The sequence below is a fragment of the Pteropus vampyrus genome, unplaced genomic scaffold (genome assembly GCF_000151845.1).
Source record: "Pteropus vampyrus isolate Shadow unplaced genomic scaffold, Pvam_2.0 Scaffold24, whole genome shotgun sequence".
NCBI lineage: Eukaryota > Metazoa > Chordata > Mammalia > Chiroptera > Pteropodidae > Pteropus > Pteropus vampyrus.
In genome coordinates this window covers 4,172,065-4,192,588 of record NW_011888805.1, presented here as the reverse complement: position 1 = coordinate 4,192,588, position 20,524 = coordinate 4,172,065, and the positions used below count along the sequence as shown (strand labels likewise).

At 34.0% G+C, this 20,524-nt stretch overlaps 1 protein-coding gene and 1 pseudogene across 1 annotated transcript in view; one reads left to right on the top strand and one right to left on the bottom strand.

Moving 5' to 3' along the window:
• UTRN (utrophin) overlaps window positions 1-20,524 on the top strand; it is a 472,032-nt gene that overhangs the window by 248,646 nt on the left and 202,862 nt on the right. The gene's annotated exons all lie outside the window — the stretch shown is intronic.
• LOC111737244 lies at window positions 2,693-2,811 on the bottom strand (annotated as a pseudogene).

Here is a 20,524-nt window from a genome sequence, read left to right as displayed (position 1 = left end):
TTCCTTCGTGATATCTTGTCTTTCTTTGCTTACTTTCATACTTCTCTTATCAGAAAATAGTTTATGCATTGTGCAACTGAAATTTTGTGTCGAATATTCTCATTTTGTGGTTTTTCCTTATATTTTGAAAAGAGAGGAGAAATGAAAAGAGGCAGCTGGAATTCACAGCTCTCAGAGTTAAAATATGTCCCCCCCAACATATTCACACATTTACTTGTATTTTTTGCTTTTTAAAATATTTCTTCCTGGTTATACATCCCATAAAATTTGGGCAGGAAATTGAAACATAAGTGCTGCTTTCTTGGAGATATAATTAACAATGTTGAAAATTGCCCTGATGACTTAAAATCACGTTATGCTGGATGCTAATTTTTCCAGATTTGGTTTTGATTGCTTAGTTCTTTTAAAATATTAATGACTGTAAAATTTTTTTTCTAATACAGCACAGTAGAATCAAAGCTGAATGTAAATGGTTTCAAAGATGAAAGTTGACTTTAATTTATTTTCATTGCTTTCTGATTATTTTGGGATATTTTATCATTAAATCTTTGGATTAAATGCTGATCGAGTTTATGTTGAATCCGAAAGGAAATTTGTAAGTCATGATTTCTTTCTTAGTGTCAATTTTTATAAAATATTTATTAACTGAAGACATGGTAGGAGCGGTTGTTTTCTAAAGTAGATTGAGATATGAACCATTATAGAAAAATATAAAATTAATGTTTAAAATTCTCATGATCGAAGCATTTAAAAATTTAAATGTAGTAATATAACTTTTATTTGCCTGTGTATATATATGTAAAACACTTTAGTTTACATGGTTTTGGTCATCTCACTTTTTTGATCATGTAGTTCTGTTAGTAAAAATATTTTAAACACCTGTCTGTCTAGCTATCTTTCTATTTATTTAGAAATTACATATGCCATTGTAAAATCACATATTAAATATTAGTAGAGCATAATTTTATTCTTACTTTCTATGATTCTTTTCTTGTACCCCTGTTGGTTGTCTTGTTCTCCTATGTGGTATACACGGGTGACCACTGATTCACACGTGCAGTGAATGTGTGCTGATCTCAAAATCATGTCTGAAAAACTTTGTCTCCTGTGGTACTAAGCAGCTGACTCCAAGTACTTTGTGAGAAATGGAAGTAGACCAGAAGATTTTACCCAGAAAGTCTTGCTTGATGTGTGATGTCTACAAAAAAAGTGTGTGTGTGTGTGTGTGTGTGTGTGTGTGTGTGTGTGTGTGTGTTTGCATGTAGACAATAGAGAGCTATGTGGAGGTTTGTAGTGCCAAGGGGCAATGGTGCATGACCACAAAGGCACAGAGTCTCTGAACAGATATTCAGGTTCATTGATGAAGTAAGTTCATATACCATTTTTCATCCACACGTGTGGGTCTTCTTTATTTAGAGGTAGTTATGATTATGTGTTTTAAAAGAAGACACAGTGGAATTGTGTCTTTTCAAATGATTTACATCCCATATAGTTAAATTATATTTTTTATTCTCCCAAACTCCCCCACCTTTTTTTTTCAGATTGAGAACCATTCTATCTTTGAATAATTAAATCCCCAATTGTTCTAGAGCATAGAGCTTTAAGAAGCGCTTTGGCATGATCTGAATGTTGAGATGCAGATATTTTAGGGTCAGCTCTCTACATTCTCTCCATAGCTCTCTGTAATCAAATCACACACATATTGTCTGAACCATAGAAAGGTCAGAGTCAAGGTTACTAGCTTGGAGGTAGAACTCTAGTTGATCATATGAAACATCGTCTCTTCTTGGTTTTATGAGAAATTCTTTTTTTTTTTTAGTTCAGCAAATTTGTGAAGGCTGAGGTGTTTAATAGAAAAAAAATGCCAAATGCCAAAGGACGGGCCTGCATCTAACCCATCTGCATTGATGCCTTAGGCATGTTGCATCTGAGCTGCCTGAGCACCTGGGTGGGTTGCTTCCCTTACTCTTCCCTTGCTTTCTGCACTCTCTCGGTGGGTAGAGATTGCAGATAAAATGGAACGAGTCATGAGAGACAATATCTACATCTCTACTTGTCACTAGCTACAGCAGTTCCCTGTCATCCATGCTTTTTCTTTCCTCGGTTTCAGTTATCTGTGGTCCGCTGTGGTCCAAAGATGTTAAACGGAAAATCCCAGAAATAAACGTCATAAGTTTTAAATTTTGCTCCATTCTTAGTAGCGTGATGAAATCTTGCACCATCCAGCTCTGTCCTGCCATCCCTTTGTCCAGCATATTTATGCTGTACAAAGTACCAGGTATTTTGAGAGACCACATTCACATAACTTTTATTATAGTATGTTGTTGTAATTGTTCTATATTATTATTAGTTATTGTCATTAATCTCTTACTGCGAGTAATTTACAAAATAAACTTTATCATAGGTACATACCTATGTACCTATGTATAGGAAAAAATTAGAATAAATAGAGTTTGCACTATCTGTGGTTTCAGGCTATCCACTGGGGGTTGTATAATGTATCTTTGAGGACAGGGAAAACTACTGTGTGTACCTGTGGCTCCTCAAAGCTTCAGTGCTATTTATTATTATTATTATTATTATTATTATTATTATATTTTTTAGGCGTGACAACCCTTGGTCAACCTCACAGATTGCAAGGACCTTGTCAGCTTACAATCCCTTATTTTATTTATTTTATTTATTTTTTTTATGCCTATAGCACCTGGTCTTCCTAGGTGGTCTCCCATCCAAATACTAACCAGGCCCGACCCTGTTTAGCTTCTGAGATCAAACAAGATTGGGCGCGTTCAGGGTAGCATGGCCGTAAACTGTAGTGCTAATTTAGGTGACTCCCTATTCTCTATTTGGTCACAGCTCCCCAAGACAATGTGTATTTCAAAATTATTTTTAAAAACGGTTATCTAATTTAATAACATTTTGTTAATCAGAAAACTCATACTATCAATGACTTTAAGCTAAAAATAGTATAATTAGATATGATGTAATGCTTTGTCAGTTAACTAAAAAATAATTAAAACCATTCTACCAGATTGCATTTAAAATAGTTCTTTAACAGTTAAGATATCATTATTTGTGCGAGTCTAGATCTGTGATCTACAAATCGGGCAGTCATTCCGACAGTGTCGGATTAAGAGATAGATAAAAGATCTTTATTTTTAGAGTATCATTAGATAATTGTGACTGAAACATTCATGATTTATGTTTACCTAGGGATAAAGTTTATTAAATTTCAAGGGGAAATTTCTATGTCGAATGCACTGCTAATTTTTAAATGCACAGACATTATTCACTCCTTTTTACCAGTGATTGTGAACACTGCCAGCTTCTCTTAGTATAGTTGGCACTTTATTTTTAGCTCTCTAAAATAAGCAATTAGTAGAACTCCTACCATAGAGATAGAAGAATATAGAAAATTTCATGCTATGGTGGTAGCTTTCTCAGTTTCACAAAGTTGATTCATTTCTGGGCAAGGTAAATAAGTTCAAATAATTGAACTTGGAAAGGATGTGAAGTGCATCAGAGGGTTTCTGTTTATTTTTCTTCTAGTTTATTCAGTTCTTTGGAATTCTAGAAGATTAATTTATAACAAAGCTCACTTAATAAAGCAGACAGAGCCTTTTACTGCTTAATAAATAATAGGCTGATATGAAAATATGGCTTCATAAAGCTTAAGTGAGAATTTTGGAGAAACATCAAATGAAAGAAGACATTGAACTATTTTCACAATAGACTATTTTACTCTTACTTTAAGAAATTTGAAAGAAAAGTGGCCAAATATAGCAATAAAATAGCCACAAGCTTTCATCATTGAAAAGTCTTGTTACCACTGATACAATTTCCATTAATTTTTAGTGTTTAAGAGTTTACAGTGTTTCCTCATGTATTTCATCATTAATACATAGAGTATTAATTAATAATTATATTATTATTTATCCTTAAGAGATAGGTAGCGAAGAAAATTGTCATTATTCCTATTGAACAAGTGGTGAAACAGGTTTTGTAAATTGACAGGTAAAGGAACATGTCATTAATTACTCAGCTAGTATGTGGCACAACTTGTACTAAATATGGGTTTTCTTTTTTCTTTCTTTTTAAATTAATTAATTAATTTTATGGTGACATTGGTTAACGAAATCCAGTAAGTTTCAGCTGTACACTTTAACAGTAAAGCATATATATATTTACACTGTGTGTTCACCTCCCGTAGTTAGATTTCTTTCTGTCACCACATATTTGGCCCCCTTTACCCTGTCTACCTCCCCCTCCCCTCTGGTAACCACTAGTCTATTGTCCATGTCCATGATAAACATGGGTTTTCTGATTCCAGATCCAATGCCTCTTCACACTTACTTTCACATAGTTTTAGGGATTATACTGGGCTAAAAGAGCCATGCATTATAAAAGGTACAGAAAGAGAAATCACATTAACTAGGTAGTATTGTTTCATTTTAAATTATCTTCATGTGCATTTCATTTTCTGAAGAAATTTAACCAATAGTATTCTTTAAAGCATGAACTATAGAATCCTGAAGCATGAGGAGTTGTTAGAAACCATGTAATTCAACCATTTCATTTTACAGATGAGGAAACATCATCTAGAATGGATGTTTTATTGCTGCTAGTTTTGTGGAGTGGTGATGTACTTGTTTTCACCTAGATGTTTTAACATAATGAAATATGTTCATTTCAAAACTACTTTTATATTTGAGTTCTGGCTATATAATTTGAAGAAATCAAAAATTTGTTCTAGTTTAAACTTGTATATTGTATGATTGTTTTAGTGGGCTCATTTTGTAGTTTTGTAAAAAAGATGGATTGGTTCATTTTAATGCAAATTAATGTAGTTGGTTCTGGTTTTTGAGTCATAATTTAGTTTGGTTTGAGTCTCCATATCACAAGTATTGAATTAAGTATTCACTGAACCTAATTCTTTATTCTCAAATATTGTTTTTATTATTATATCTAAAAGGTCATAATACCTCCTTAAAAAACAAATTGAAAAATTAGTCAACTAATTTTCTAGACTGGATCCTTTCTATTAAGAATATTTTTTTAACGATTCAACTCAAAGATCATGTACTGAATGGCTGTCATGTGTCAAAAGGACATGTTAAGCAGCATAAGCATAAAATACGACATTTTTGCATTTTCTGCGCAAAACAAGGGTGTTCTGATAACTTGTTCTGAAGAAATTTAATGGTTAAGAGAGTTCATGTTAGTCTAGAGTTAGACCGTGTGAATTCAAATAATTGTGGCTTTGCCACTTACCAAAGGGCAAGTCATCCAATATGCATCTCAGCTTCCTTTTCAGAAAATGGGTTGGAATTAGCCCTCCTCTCATCCCCTTGCGAGTGGTTGTGAGAATTTTTGAAGTTAATATTTATAAAATGGTATCACAGAGGCTGGCACGTAATAAGATGTCATGTGTGTTGGTTACTCTTGTGACAGTTGGTTATTATCACTATTATCATAATTATTCTCACACATTGGTTGCATGTGGATCAAATCCAAGTGATGTGCTCAGCACAGTGCAACCACTACTTGAACATAGAGATTCCATAACGTCTCTTGGGTGTTGGGTGTTATCATCATTTTTGTTATCTTTATCCCTAACGGAACCCTTAGATCTTGACAAGGGGGTTCACATCTCAGGTACCCAGGGAACTTTTCCAAAAGATTCATGCCCCACAGATTTTGGCTTACTGGGTTTGGGTTGCAACATGAGCCATTCCCACATTTAACAATGGAGTAGGGAAACTACATCTTTGAAGTTTTTTTCCAATTGGTTATTTTCTCTGTTTGAGATTCAACTTGAAGAAGAGCAAAGAAAACCCTCCTTTGACCAATGAGCTTGTGACAGAAACTCTTGTAGGCTGAGTAGGCCCTAATTAACGAGAGTACCTCTAGATTATTGACTAGGCTCCCAGATAGCACCTGAAAATGTAGTGAACCAACAATGAAACTGATTTAATCCTGACTTAGGTAAAACATCATATTAAGACATTCTGTTCCATAACCAGAAACTGAACAAAGCAAAGAAGTTATCTTTACTGTAACTCATACTGGAGGAAAAACAAACATATTTGCTTAGAAGAGAATGAAGAGAAATATAGAAACTCTTAAATGTATTTTCAACTCTTTAAAAAGTATGGTTTTTGATGCCATTAGTTTTAATTCTAAGTTCACTCCCAAAACATCTGAATTTACTTTTCTTGTCATAGATATTCTATTTATTAATCATGGCCTTTTCTGATATTTAGCTCAAAAATGACATAGAACGAGTTATTTTATTTCAGGACATACTTTGCAAGTGTTTGTAAAATAAAAGAAAAAGGACCTTTTTTATTTTATTTTATTTTTTTAATTTAAAAACATTATCTGCAACCATATTTATTTGCATTCAGAATTTAAAGAGCAAGATGTGTGTGCACTTACCCCATGTGACCTGCAGGCGGGAGAGCGTCCCTCCTGCCCGCGTGCTTGTGATATGGAAGCAAGGGAATTATGTTTGTGATTAGGTTGCTTTTGGGATTTTATAACCTTTTAAACGTTACACATCATGGATGTTTTTCCATGTCATTAAACATTTCTTACATGTGATTTTCAAGAGTGTAAATAAAATTCTGTTGAATGGCTGCAGGATAATTTGTTTAAGCAATCCACTGTGGTTAGATAAGTACGTTATTACCAGTGTTCTCATGATAAATAATTCTTGATGAACACCCTTATAAATCATTGAGTGCATCCCGATTATTTCCAGGATATGTTTTTAGAATTGAATAACTGGACCAAATGAACATTTAATGACATTTGCTACGGATGGCCAAATTTTCTTTCTGCAAGGCAGTACCTATTGACCTGCCCACTAGCAGCTTGAATGCCTAATTGCCTGTACCTTCCCAGAAAAAAAGGGGTATCAATTAAAAATATTTTATGAAATTGTTAGATGAGAAATGCAGCCATGTTATATAGATTCTAAACTAAAACCTTAGTGAGGTTAACTGATTCGCCTAAGTGTGGGAACAAACAGTCTATCCCCAAACTGTCTGAAATCCAGACGCTGAGCTGGGAACCCAAACACTAATATCCGAAATGAGATGTGACAAATACCATGTAATAAAACTGAAATCTGAACACAGAAGAAAGAGTCATTTCTGACTTGAAAACGTCTGGGAAGTGTTTAGAAAAAGGTGTTTAGGGACCTTGAGGAATAGGTAGAGTTTATAGGATAGATTATTCTGGGAATAGACATCTGAATGAGAGAAGACACAGGGCACGAAAGTGTGTGTATTCAGAGAACATTGGGTATTTGTTTATCAAATGGCTAGGAAATTCACTCATTAACATTTATATTTTCATCTCAGTAAAGGATTACTCTTTTGATTGCCAGCTATGTACGCCAGATCATTACTGACTTTTGACTGTTCACAAAATTTAGCCATGTTTTAAAGGGGAAATGTTTGTGAATATTTGAGATATTCAAACATGGAGAACGTTTCCAAAAGGGAATTCTAAAATGAAGAATTTCATAATAATCATATCTTTGAAATAAGAACATAGTTCTTCTGACTGTCTCCTTTAAAGAGAACAACTTCCTTGGGATGAAAGTCATTTTGGTGTGAGAGTGACAAAAAAAGTTATGCTTTTGTGACTCAGTTGACGAGCGAATGACACAATAAATCAAGCAAAAATGAAAAATAGTTCACAGTAGAAGTCAGTCTCTCTAGTATTAAGTTATAGATTTCTAGAACTTCAGAGTTAATGAAATTATAAAAATTATTTGACCAGTTTCCCCATTTTATATATGAGGAAATGATGCCTTAACATTTAAGTGGAGGTTTGGCCTTAATGTGCTTTCATTTTATTTTATGCTGCCCAAGGTGACACAGCCAAGTGACACTTGGCTACATATTTGTTTCCAGGAGACTACTTTAGTGTTCTTTACATTTTATTATATTTATTGTACTTATTTTTATAGAATTGACATTTAACTTGGCCTGGTATTATTATAGTTCACTATTTATTTCTCTTGAATTGTCAATATCTTGAATTTCGGGGGCCTTATCTTATTTTAGAGGAATCTTTCGAGCAGCACATATTTGTAAATGTTGAATAAATAGCCCAAATTTCGAGTTTTTCTTAGATTTACAATGATATTATAACAATAGAAATGCTATACTTTGACTCCACGTATTCTTTTAAAAATAATTTTATTGAGCTTCAATCGATACATAATACAATTCACTCTTAAAGTATACAATTCAGTCTTTTTTAGCATTTTCACAGGGTTGTGCAACCACTACTACAACTAAATTTGAGAACATTTTTCTCCTTCTCCTACCAAGAGAAACCCCATACCCATGAGCAACCACTTCCTGTTTCCTCCCATTCCACTCCCTACCCTGGGCACCCACTGATCTATTCTGTCTTTTCTTTTTAACACGAGATTGGGAGTAAGAGTTTGGAACCATAAGTGTTAGGTAAAGGGAGTGGAAAAGTAATTCTAATTTACTGTAATAAATTTACTACTTTATCTTATAGAACTTCATAGTTTTTGAATTTTAATTAATAATAATAATTAGGATCGCTTTTGTTGTGATTTGTTAACCTCATAGCATTCTAAAATATGTAATCATGTTAATTATTTAGAGTACCGTTAAAGTAAGTATAATGGGAAAAATGCTGAATTTGGAATCAGAAGACCTAGGTTTGATTACTTAACTTGCTGTTTGATCTTTTGCGATGCTCGAGTAATACATCAGTCCTCAGTTTCTTCGTCTGGACAGTGGGAATAATATGCATTCTATTACTTTAGAAAGATACTATAGGACAGATAAGTTAATTTTTATGAATTTGCTATACAAGGTTAGAGTATTAATAAAATTAAAATATTAAATTTTCTGTAATTTCTTTTTCTGTAAAGCAACCACTAAACACAAGCAATAGCAGTATTTATCCACATGCTTTTACCACAGTTCCCTGCTGGAATAATTTTTGAAACAGCGAAAGAACATACTAAATAAAAGCTTCTGTTTGTCTCAGCTCAGGCGGCAGAAAGTTGAATACCAAAGTGTAATGCGGGGTCATTTCACTTTTCTCCTAAGGCACCAAGCCAGCTTTCATATTAAGGTACATCCTCTAGCAGTAAAATCGTACTATTTCCAAACAGCTTAGATTCACATTGGGGTTACATGAAAAAGAACATATCTTCATTGCAAGACTAATGGCCCCTGAGGGTTAGTATCTAGTCAAAAGATATATTCTGAAAGTTTTATTCAATCCAAAATTAGGGCAGCCATACTTTTTATAATCTATACATTATTTATATCAGTTGCTGGTGGGCATATATAAAGCTTGGGAAGGCTTAAGGTCTTTATTGAATTTCGATAAGAATTAAACATTCTGATAATTCTCAGATGATTTTTTAGTAATCTCTATTTGGAGAGTGAGGCTTTGCTATGAACTGAATAGCCTGAATTAATGATTATAGTGACTGAGTGCTGTTTTCCATTAATTCTTGAAGCAAATCCTAAATCGCTTCATTACATAGCCTGTCGTTGTGGAAGATCCACGTGGTGTAGTGGTAAAGAAGGGAGACGTTTGCTCTTTTTTGAAGTAATTTCTCCTAATGGAAGCTAAATGACCTATTATGCTTATTTCTAAAAGCTGAGCAGCAAAGCTTTATAGGAAGCTAGTGAAAGATTTGAGAAATGATAATGTAAACCAAAAATTTCAGGAAGCCCCGTGTGGCTGAGAATCAATAACCTTATGACAATTAAATAATTCAATAATTCACTTGTGCCTAATGTCATCATCCTTACTTTAAAAGCTTGAGTGATTTCTAGAAATACATCCATCCCACTGACGGCTGGGGTAGAGGGCTGCTTCTGGCACGTGTCTTGCACCTTTTAGGAGTCTTACGGTTTCTCTGATTTTCATATTGCAGGTTGAACAAGGCAATGAGAGTTGAGATTTCTTATGGATATTGAAATCATAAAACTTAATAATCAGTGGCAACTATGGATATTTTCAAGTTTAGTTCCTTCATTTTTTAAAGATGGGATGTCAGAGATTTATAGGGGTTAAGTGAACTGTCCCAGAATATATCAGTCGTGGCAATGGCTGAACTGCACTGGTAAGGAAGGCTATATTCTATTTTTGGAGCTTATGGGACTGTTTTATAAAAGTGTATATTTTATAGGTTTCTGAGGTGGACTGTTGAAACCAAACGAATCAAGTTGTTGGTGTGAATAAGTTAAATCTAAATTACTTGGAAGCAGTTCCCAAAAATAAATATATAAAATATTTCACTTAGATAAAACCCTTATAATAACATCTTAACAGTTGTTAAATCTGGTTTTCAGCATATGGGTGTTTATTTTACTATCTTTCAGCTATTCTATGTGCTTGAATATTTTCATGATAAATTATTTCAAAAGTAACAGCAACTCTACTATGATAAAGGTGGGAGAGATTACTTGAAACTCTGAAAGTGTAACTGTTGAGAATCATAAAAAAATTTCAATTTTCCTCTCTATATTCTTCATATTTTGTTAACATAAGACTGTGACAAATGCAAAATAGTTTAAAAGTGTCTTGACTTACCTGATGACGAATATATACTGAGTCTGTAGCTTTTCTTTCTTTTAGCTTGTTTAAATTGAACAAAAATCATTTTAAAACACTCTTTTTTCCTTTATAAAAGCTGCACATGCCTACTACAAAAGTTTGTGACTTTCCAAAGCATGAAATATGTAGTATTGATACCCTCATTTGTTATAATTTATTAATTCCTGTAGAGATCGGAAAACAAATTGCCCTTTATAAAAGCATTCATTATTTAAAACTCAATATAATAGGAAAGTTTGGTTTGCACCCCTGTTTAACAAGATTTTCCAAATCCTGTTTGGAACTGATAACTATTGTCCAGGCAGGCTAAGGGGCTCTTCGTTTGCAGTGTTGATATAATGTCTTTTTTTTTTTTACATTTGTTGAGGTTAGTAGAAATTTATCAAAACACAGTTCTTAAACTCCAGGACTGTCCTTTATCTAGGAAAGACACATAAGCATTGTCAAAGGAACAATTTACTCGTAATAGGTTACTGCAAAAGCCATTCATATTTGCATCTTTTTGTTTTGTTTTTCCCATTTCTTCCGAGTTGCTACTTAAAGCTGCTGTTTTATAATTTGACTCAGTCATATATGCGATGGTTCATTTAGGATACATTGTAGTATCTTGAAGCTTTTTGTCTTTTATAATTCAATATATATTATATTTTTCACATTGCCAGATCAACGGAAGTTTCTTATCTGGTAAAAGAATGGTAGGAATTGTAATTGAAACCTAGAGTTGTTCCTTATTTACTGAAAGTTGTATGGAACACATTTTATACTGTTTTCCAAGAATGAGTCGGAATAGCATGTTACTGATACTATAAATAACTGAAAGAGTTATTGGGTGATTTCAAAACGTATTTATTTATTTATAACATGTATTTTGTGCTCCCGATTAATTGCTCTTGATTAAATTAAGTCAATATTAACAAATATTTATTGCAGCTCGGGAGAAACCTTACTCAAGGCTTAAAGCACTGTGCAGAGCACTTGACTGTTTCCTTTAATAAAAGCTAAAAATTGAAGAGTAGAAGCCACCACCCCATTTCCTGAGATACAGCTGTTTAAGACAGGTGTGCATCAGGAAACGGGGTGGTTAATTAGGGCTGGAAGGAAGTGAGGAAGGATACTCATTTAAGTAGTTCTCTGGGATATCATCTTACATTGAAAAAAAATCTTTGGGGAGGTTAAATAAGAATCAAGGTACGCATGAAGCAGTGAGTGGTAGCAGAGAGAGCCCTGGAGGGCAAGTGAGGAGAGCATCTTTCTGGACATACCGTTAACTGTATTGAGCATAATGGGTAAACGACTTAACCTTTGCCGAGCCTTGGGTTTTCATCTTGAAGTTGGTCTAAAAAATTATTTTTAAGAAAAATGTGTGAATTGTACTATCAAAGACGGATGGACGACAGCTGTTAAATATGCGTGTGTAGCAAATCATCTTTAATTTTGTTTGGCATATTAAAACATTCCAGTACTTTTAAAAAGAGTATTTACATTTTATATTAATATTAACATCTTTCTCTATTTTATTTCACTCTTTGTGCATATGTATTTGTATAAAGTATATTTATACAAATTTGCAATCATTTTATAGAATGCTTTTTGCCTTTGCAAATATTGATTTTTTCTCTCATAACTGTATAAACATTTATATATTTATCTAAAAAATCATAATTTGTTATTTGTATAAAGTACATTTATACAAATTTGCAATCATTTTATAGAATGCTTTTTGCTTTTGCAAATATTGATTTTTTTCTCTCATTTCATAACAGTATAAGCATTTATATATTTATTTTTAAAATCATAATTTGTTATGGCAATTTTAGGTATTCCATTTGTGTGTATATGTGAAGTGGACAAATAATTTTTTTTCTACTTTTGTTCTTCTGTTGCTTCAATGGATTCTTTGCATATAAATCTTCGACTGTAACTGATTATTATTTTTAGTTAGGATGAGTTTCTGTAAATGGCTCTGCTGGATCAAAGGTTATACATTGCTAGGTGGCTTTCTAGAAAGGCCGTCCTAAAGTATACTCTTACAGTATATGATAATATTGGTCTCATCATACTCTTATTAGCCTTGAATTTTATAATTTTAAAGTATTTGTCAATTTGATAGTTTTACATTGCGATCACTGATTACATGTAAGAATTTTTTCTTTAAGTTTATTGGCCCTTTGTCTATGCCAAAATTTTGCTTTCCTTTGAGCTGGTGTACTTCCGTTTGATGTATCAACACCTGGTCAACATCTATTTGATGTTCAGGAATTCCAGTGACTTAGGAAGCAATCTCTCATTGAAGTTATGAAATAAATAGTTTCCTAAGTATTTAACAGCAAAATAGCAGATCTCAGTCTCTGTAGTAAAAAAATGTTGATGTCTTATAAAAAATCAGATATTCCAATAATTTGTTAAAAAAGTCAATTCACAGACATAACTATTAGTGTCCAAAGTGAAAGCAGAAGGTACAAGCATAGTCTCAGCATTATTTACATCATTAATATTTCCTGGGGAACTCACTTTTATATTTTTAATTAGTTCATAAAGGGTCTAGTCTTATTTTCATAAGATTTAAATAAAATGTTTGAAGTAAAAGATTTGGCGTGTAGTCAAAATATAAGACTTTCTAGAGTCCGAATTATGTCTCATCTGCATCCTTATCTCTGCTTCTCTGTTTCCATGTAAGTCCAGAGCCTTTAACCTTTGAATTTGGACACTGTTTTACCTCTATTTTGTCGCTTTCAAGCTGTCTGAACCCTATTTTCCACACCTATGTGGTAGAAACAGTAATTCATATCTCTGAGAGTTGTTCATAAGCATTGTAATTACACCTGCCCTAGTGGTCTTGGAAAGACCAGGATTATGAGAGAACAAGAGCGTGGAAAGTGGGAGTAACTTCTACACAGTTATGAATGTTCTTGTCTTAAGAAATCAGTGACCTGATTTTAAGAGGTTAAATAATTAAAAATGAATGTTATTTGAACACTTCATACAATTAAAGGCTGATCTTCAGATATAATTGACATATTATGTAAGTTTAGCAGCTTTCAAGTGTACAGTATAGTTCTGTTAATTCTAGTCGTCATGCTGTGCCTTAGGTCCCCAGAACTTATTCATCTTACACCTGGAAGTTTGCACCCTATAATCAACATCTCGTTTCCCCCACGCCACAGCCCCTGGCAACCACTGTTTTACTCTCTCTTTCTATGAGTTAAGTGTTTTTAGATTTCACATGTAAGTGAGATCATACAGTATTACAAGTGACTTATTATTATTCCATTAAAAGTAAGTTCTTTATGTTATGAGAACTTGGTTCTTTTCCATGTGTCTCCCTAGTATAATGGGTGGGACATTTTGTAATTGTTGCTCAATTTAAAATATTGGTTTGGTAGCCTGTTTGAAGGCTCGAACAGACAAAAAAATAAAATCACTAAAGTCTGAGAATATTTTATCTGAGCCTAGTCTCTTGTAATGTTTATAGAAGGATGCACTCATCACAGTCTATCCTTGGCTCCCTGACTGCTCTGTTGCTATTGCGTAAAATTCTACCATCTTGAAAAAGTTCGTTCAAGTTCCCAGTGAATGCAAGATCTCTCTTTGGCATTGGCTTGATATACCTCTTGGTTCTTAGACCTGATCGTATTGCCTTTGTACCAACTAATAGGACCTGTTCAAGTCATCATTTATTTCTTACAGTTATATTCAAAACAGCAAGGTACAGAATTTTTTAACGAAAATAGATTTTTCACACATCAAAATTCTGGAGCATGTCTGTCAAATGTGTGCTGTACACAGAAAATCTCAGCCTTGATATTCAATATTGGCACTAATATTTATTCAAAAATATTTGATGACACGAATTAGGATAGACTGGCAGTTTGCTAAAGCAGAGCGTGGATAGAACTTCATTGTTAAACTCCAGTTCCAGATCTGCTCCTACTTACCCTTCGTTTATTATGACTGAATAACTTTCCCCTTATCATCAGTTCGGCAAGAGATAAGCTATCAATTACTTGGAGAGAATTACTTAGAAATGAATCAATATTCTGTTTATTGTGTCGCCTCTGCTTTAAAAGGCTACAGCCCTATTTTCTTGCAACTAAGCTCAGAATTCTTTAACTTGAATGTGGGCAACAATTCTTTTTGCCTTCCATCTTTTATATCTAACAACTGAACTTAACACTAAGTTTGAAGTAAGAAATCTTCATTTTCAGATTTCATTAGTATAAATGCAGGTTAAAATAAGTTTCCCGATATCTAAGATGTTTAGAAATTAAACAGAAGAAATTATTTTGAGGATGTCAGGTAGCTTTTTATTCTCATTTTGGACCTCCCTTTTCTTTCTTCATGTTTACCTCTGTGAGTTGCTGAGAAAGAATAATTTTTAAATTGTAATCTGTTTTAGTGATCTTTGAGTTCATACTAGTGACTTTTTTGGGAAGTTAACATAGACCGTGCTTTTATAATATTGTTCATGTCTTAACATTTTGATTTGAAGGTATTTGCTCATTGGAACATAATGGAAATAAATTCTGATTGTATGCCATCAACCTGAAATGTGACAATGAACACAGGTTATAGATGAACTTCATTTTATTCAGTACTATTTATAAAATGTTGTTTAACAGTGGGAAATAAAATAATGAATCTCTTTGTTATTTCATGCGGTGATGTTATCCTACGTTATACACAACTTCAAATCATATGCAGTTTATACATGCACAGATGTAATTGCTAATACGAATCAACAAAGAAGGAGAGAGAGAGAGCTAGATGGTGGTTAGGGCATATAATAATTAGCATTTTCAGTAACAACATCTGTTGCTGGCAATACTGGCAGTATTGTAGGAGAAAGCAATCATTAAAATTAGCTAATGCTCAGTTTAAGTGCCACACAATGTACTGACATTTTCAATATTTTTACTAGTTTTGCATGTTCTCATTCCAATAAATATGTGTTTTTGAGTTTGTATGAATGCCTTCGCATTATGTTAAAAATGTTTTTCAAACGTCTCCAAATTGATCTGGAGCTAAAGCTTGTATTTCCAGTGGGTCAAAGTAGCGTTGATGCAAGTCGTCACAGACCTATATTATCTAATACCTCTGAGTGGATCTCTCTGTGAATTTGATCTACTTGATTTAGATCCCCTCTGAGTTAGAAATTCTCCCCAACCTGCAACACACATTTTCCTCAAATCTTCTTCCCTTATCATTCTTGATTTTTCATCCTGGAATTCCTATTTGAGGTTTAAGTGTCAGTATAAACTTAAAAAATTTAGCAGAGCTTAACTCATTAGATTAATTTGACAGGCAACTCATTGACTGACTGCAACCTGTGATTCCTCACTTATAGAGGGGTGTGTTGCTTATTAAGCCTCAGGGGAGCCCCTCTAAGGAGGAGAAAAGTAAGGGGCTTCTGCTCTACCACGTGATGTCCTTGTTCTTGTGTAGCTTTTGCTGTATACTTGTTTGCTGATTTGAGAGTTCGTTAAAGTGAGAAGTAAACCATATTTTCTTTAAAGGTGAAACTTACCAGTGAGTTAACATTTGAATTGTATACTAAGATACAGGACAAATTTGGAGCCTGCATGAGAATAAATGCTGAGCCAGAAATTATGTTTTTGAAAATATTTTGATGAGCTGAAATATTTCCCATTTATATCTTGTTAGTCCTGTGTTTACCAAACTGGATATCCGTTGACTCTTGTCCTGGGAGATATTAAAATGCTTGCCTTGAAAGTGATTTCTGTGGTCCAATTAGTTTGGAAAATTTTGCAAATTATGTCTTTTTTTTTTTTTTGATGTTGCATGATGCACATTATATATTCAAGGCTATGCAAAGTCCTGCAGTAAAGAAACATATTTAACTTTGCTCATCACACTGTTTTTCCAAACATTCTCATCCCCCCACCTATACCCCCCCGGCCTCCAGCCCAGTTTGTATCATGGAAACCAGTTTAGAAAATACCGTTCCAGCCATCCCCAAGTTTACCTGCTATTCATGTTTGTTGAAGGTTGCAGAAAGGGCTTGTCGCGTTTCCTCTATCCTAGAATCCTATAGTTTGGCTAAAGGCTCATTGTCTAAAGGCTCATTGTCTCACTTGTTAATAGGCTTTTTGGCTCTTTATGATGCTGATGACGTTTTCATGGCAGTATTGACTCCTAGACTTTATCATCATACTTAAAGGTGGACACTCATGAAATCAAAATTCACAAGAAGCTGCTTTATAAACCACAATGAATTTGTTTATTTATATGGGAAGATATCTTTGCCTAAGGCTGGTGTGTCCGTGAACATTTATAAATGTAATTTACAAGGTTAGAGATAAATTGGAAGAATTATTGCTGAGCTGTAGACCAGAATAAGGACGGATGACATATCCTTCCCTGCAAAGTGACCTTGTCCAGTTTTGCTTGGGACTTTCCCGGTTTTAATGGTGAAGTCCCATCATCTTGAGATACCTCTCAGTCTCAGACAAACGAGGATGGTAGGTCACCCAACTGCCCTATAACAAAAAGCATATTTGTAGTGGCTTCTTGTGCTCCCCGCAGTTCATTTTTCTCTTTCCTCGCAACTTATGAAGGTTAATTTTTTGTGTCAACTTGGCCAGGCTATAGTCCAGATATTTGGTCACACATTATTCTAGATGCTTTTGTGGAAGATTTTTTTAAAAGATGAAAAAATATAAATCAGTAAACTTAGTAAAGTAGTACTCTCTATAGTGTGGATGGGCCCCGTCCAAATCAGTTGAAGGTCTTAATAGAAAAAGACTCACCTTCTGGGAAGAAGAGGGAATTCTGCCAGCAGACCGAATTAGAGGTACTTGAACTGCAACCTTTCCCTGGGTCTCCAGCCTGACAGCCTACCCCGAAGATTTTGGACTTGCCAAGCCTCCACAATCAGTCGAGCTAGTTACTTAAATTTAACATCTCTTCCTCCACCTGCTGTTTTTATTTTTTCTGAAGATCCCTAATACAAATGTCAGGGGCTTGTAACCAGATTTTCTTCTTCTGCTCTCTGTTTGCCTATATTGGCCATCAGTTTTTTCCAAGGCATTTGTTTTCTTAGACACTTTAGTAACTTTGAGTAAACGGCTCTCACTTTCATGAGACCCAAGGAACAGGAATTCACTTTCTTCTTATGGTTCAAATTTAATTAATTTCACTTTTGAGGGTAATTTTCCTGGAGGTATTTCTTTTGTCACTATTGTGTACTAGTTTTTTTTTTTTAATACTGAAAGTCTACAACTGAAAGTCACCAGAGACTGCCTACAGAGAAAGATTTATGATATTTCATTATTGGTCACGATACTCAGTAATATTATTATAGACTCTAGCTCTAGGAGACATCTCACAAGGTCATAGTCTAACAAAGAGGACAGTATGTTTTTAAATTTATTTTTTGTTTTCTTAAACGGTGTCAGGGAGAATGGTTCTGCAGCTCTGTTTAGTAGCCTGTTCTGGTGTTTAATCATTTTTACTCTCAAACAGCTTTTTTTTTTGGTCGGAATCCAAGTGATTTTATAAGTAAAATCATTATTTTTATTTACAAATTCATTTTTCTTTTGTAAGTAATAAGCCCAAATATCTAAGATATTATAGTTCCGAGGGACATGAAGCTGAAAAGGGAAATTGCATTGCATGTCAGACGCCAGCACTCAGAAAGATAGCAGTGATCTGCTGGAAGGCTAAACCTTATTCAATCCCAGTGAGATTGATTTAAGCAGATTCCTACACTCTTATGAGAAAATCAAGTGCCAAACTATAGGATTATAAGATAGAGGAAACGCGTTAATTTTTGCTCATTTCAATTGAAAGGAATCCACAGAAAATAGTGTCATAGGGAAATTTTGAGAAGATCTTTAACTTTTTCCATTTTGGCCTTGCTGTGCAAGAACGAAGCCAACGCTGCCTTTTCATTAGAGCCTCATTCTTTTTCCTCACCCCATGCAAGGTGAGGGGACATTACCATGTTTTTAAGGTCACATTTTGTATTTCCTCATCCCCTAGGAAAGACGGACAGACACACACACACACACACACACACACACACACACACACACACACACACACACATTTTTGAGGGAGGGAGAAGAATTTGAGAATAATTTTGTTACCGGACTTGCCCTAGAGATGACTTCTGCATGGCCTTTGTGTTTCATAACGACATAGCAGGGCAGTTGGCCATTTCCCTGGATTATTTACAGGGAAATGAGATAAACATGGTTTTGAAGAGTTAACATTAGTAAGTAGCTCTAACCTGGTAAGCTGTCTTGTGTTGATGAATGTCAGAGTGACAGATACATTCCTTCCTTCGTTTATTTATTCATCCATTCTCAGATTCATTGCACAGCATCCTCAGAGTACCTGTTATGGGGCAGGCCCTCTTCTGGGACTGGGGACAGAGCAGTGGACAAATCTGTCCAAAAAGGCCCTGCTTTCATGATGCTCACATTCTAGCTGGGGAGTGGGGCTGAGAGCTGTGATTGGGGAGTGAGCTCCATTTGCGAATGCTGGGAGGACAGACCTTTCATTCTTGCACAGTTCACGATTGAGCAGTTCTAGTTACCCTCAGCTGCCAAAGAAAAAGTAGCACAAATTGCTTTGGGAGATATTTTTGTCCTGCATATGAGCTAGAGACATATCGGTTTCCTTTATATCATGAATATTGATATTGACCAACTTTTAAATAAAGGACATAGGTTCACAGAGAATTTTCACCAGCACTTTCCAAAAAAAAAGTCATAAATCATAAAATGAATGTTCCGTTACATTTCTAAGTGGAGTCTTAAAGTAATTGTCAAAAACAAAACAAAACAAAACAAAAAAACCCCGGCAATTTTATAGTCAAAATAGTACCAAGATTGACTTCGCCTAGCTTTCTATATGATCTTTTTTCCTGGTGGACAATAAATGGATTAAAAGTTCTCTATGGAAAGAACTAAGTTTAAATTAAAAAAAAAAAAACAGTTATAGTGTTAATGACATTTTTAAAAGATTTAACAAACAAATGAGGATAACAACATATATTTTCCATGGTTAAGTCTGTAAAGCTGTGTTTTTTCGCCTAAATGTTGTAAATTCTTGATTTGATGGTAAACTTGAGCCTGGGAATTATTTATGAGCTTTGGGGTTCTAAATGGAGTATAAGAAGGAAGAAAACTGAGAACGGAACTTTAAAAAAAATTGTGGTGAGATTTAATCATATTTTGTAAAATTAAAAAAATATATACCTACAATATACACATTCAAACATACACATATGTACATACATATATATTTTTTAAACACTATGTTCTTTATTCTGACTATTGAACAGTACTTGCCAGATCGTTCCTATTTCTCCCCCACCTGGTTAGTATAGGAAGGAATGGATTCTTTTGTTAGGAACCAGAGCCTTTTTCTTTTTCCCTCAAATTTCAATAATGTCTTAGCACTAGAAATGCTCTCAGCAGCCTGCTTCCCATCATTAATTTTTTAATGGATTATAATATATAACATGTAGTATAATGCTAGTATTTAATCCTTCCTGCCTGTTCCAAAACATGCTGTTTTCAGATGTGTTAAATGAGATTCTTGGTGGTAAACGAGAACATCAATTCAAATGTTATTTTCAAACGGAGACAGTAGAACAGGAAGGAAAGATCCAGCAGATTCCAGGAAGAGCAAATGAAGGAGAAAAATGAATGAAAAGATACAAAAGGTTCTCAGGATAGATTCCTGAGAGGGTTTCCAATGGGTTTTGAACCTAACCGCTAAGTTAAATATGTTATTTAATCTCAGCGAGTCTTCCTAAATAAGTAAAAATTCTAAAATAATTATTTTCTCAGATATATAATATCTATTACCTGTCAGTTGCATGTTCCTCAAGCAATGAATGAATGAATGAATGAATGAATGA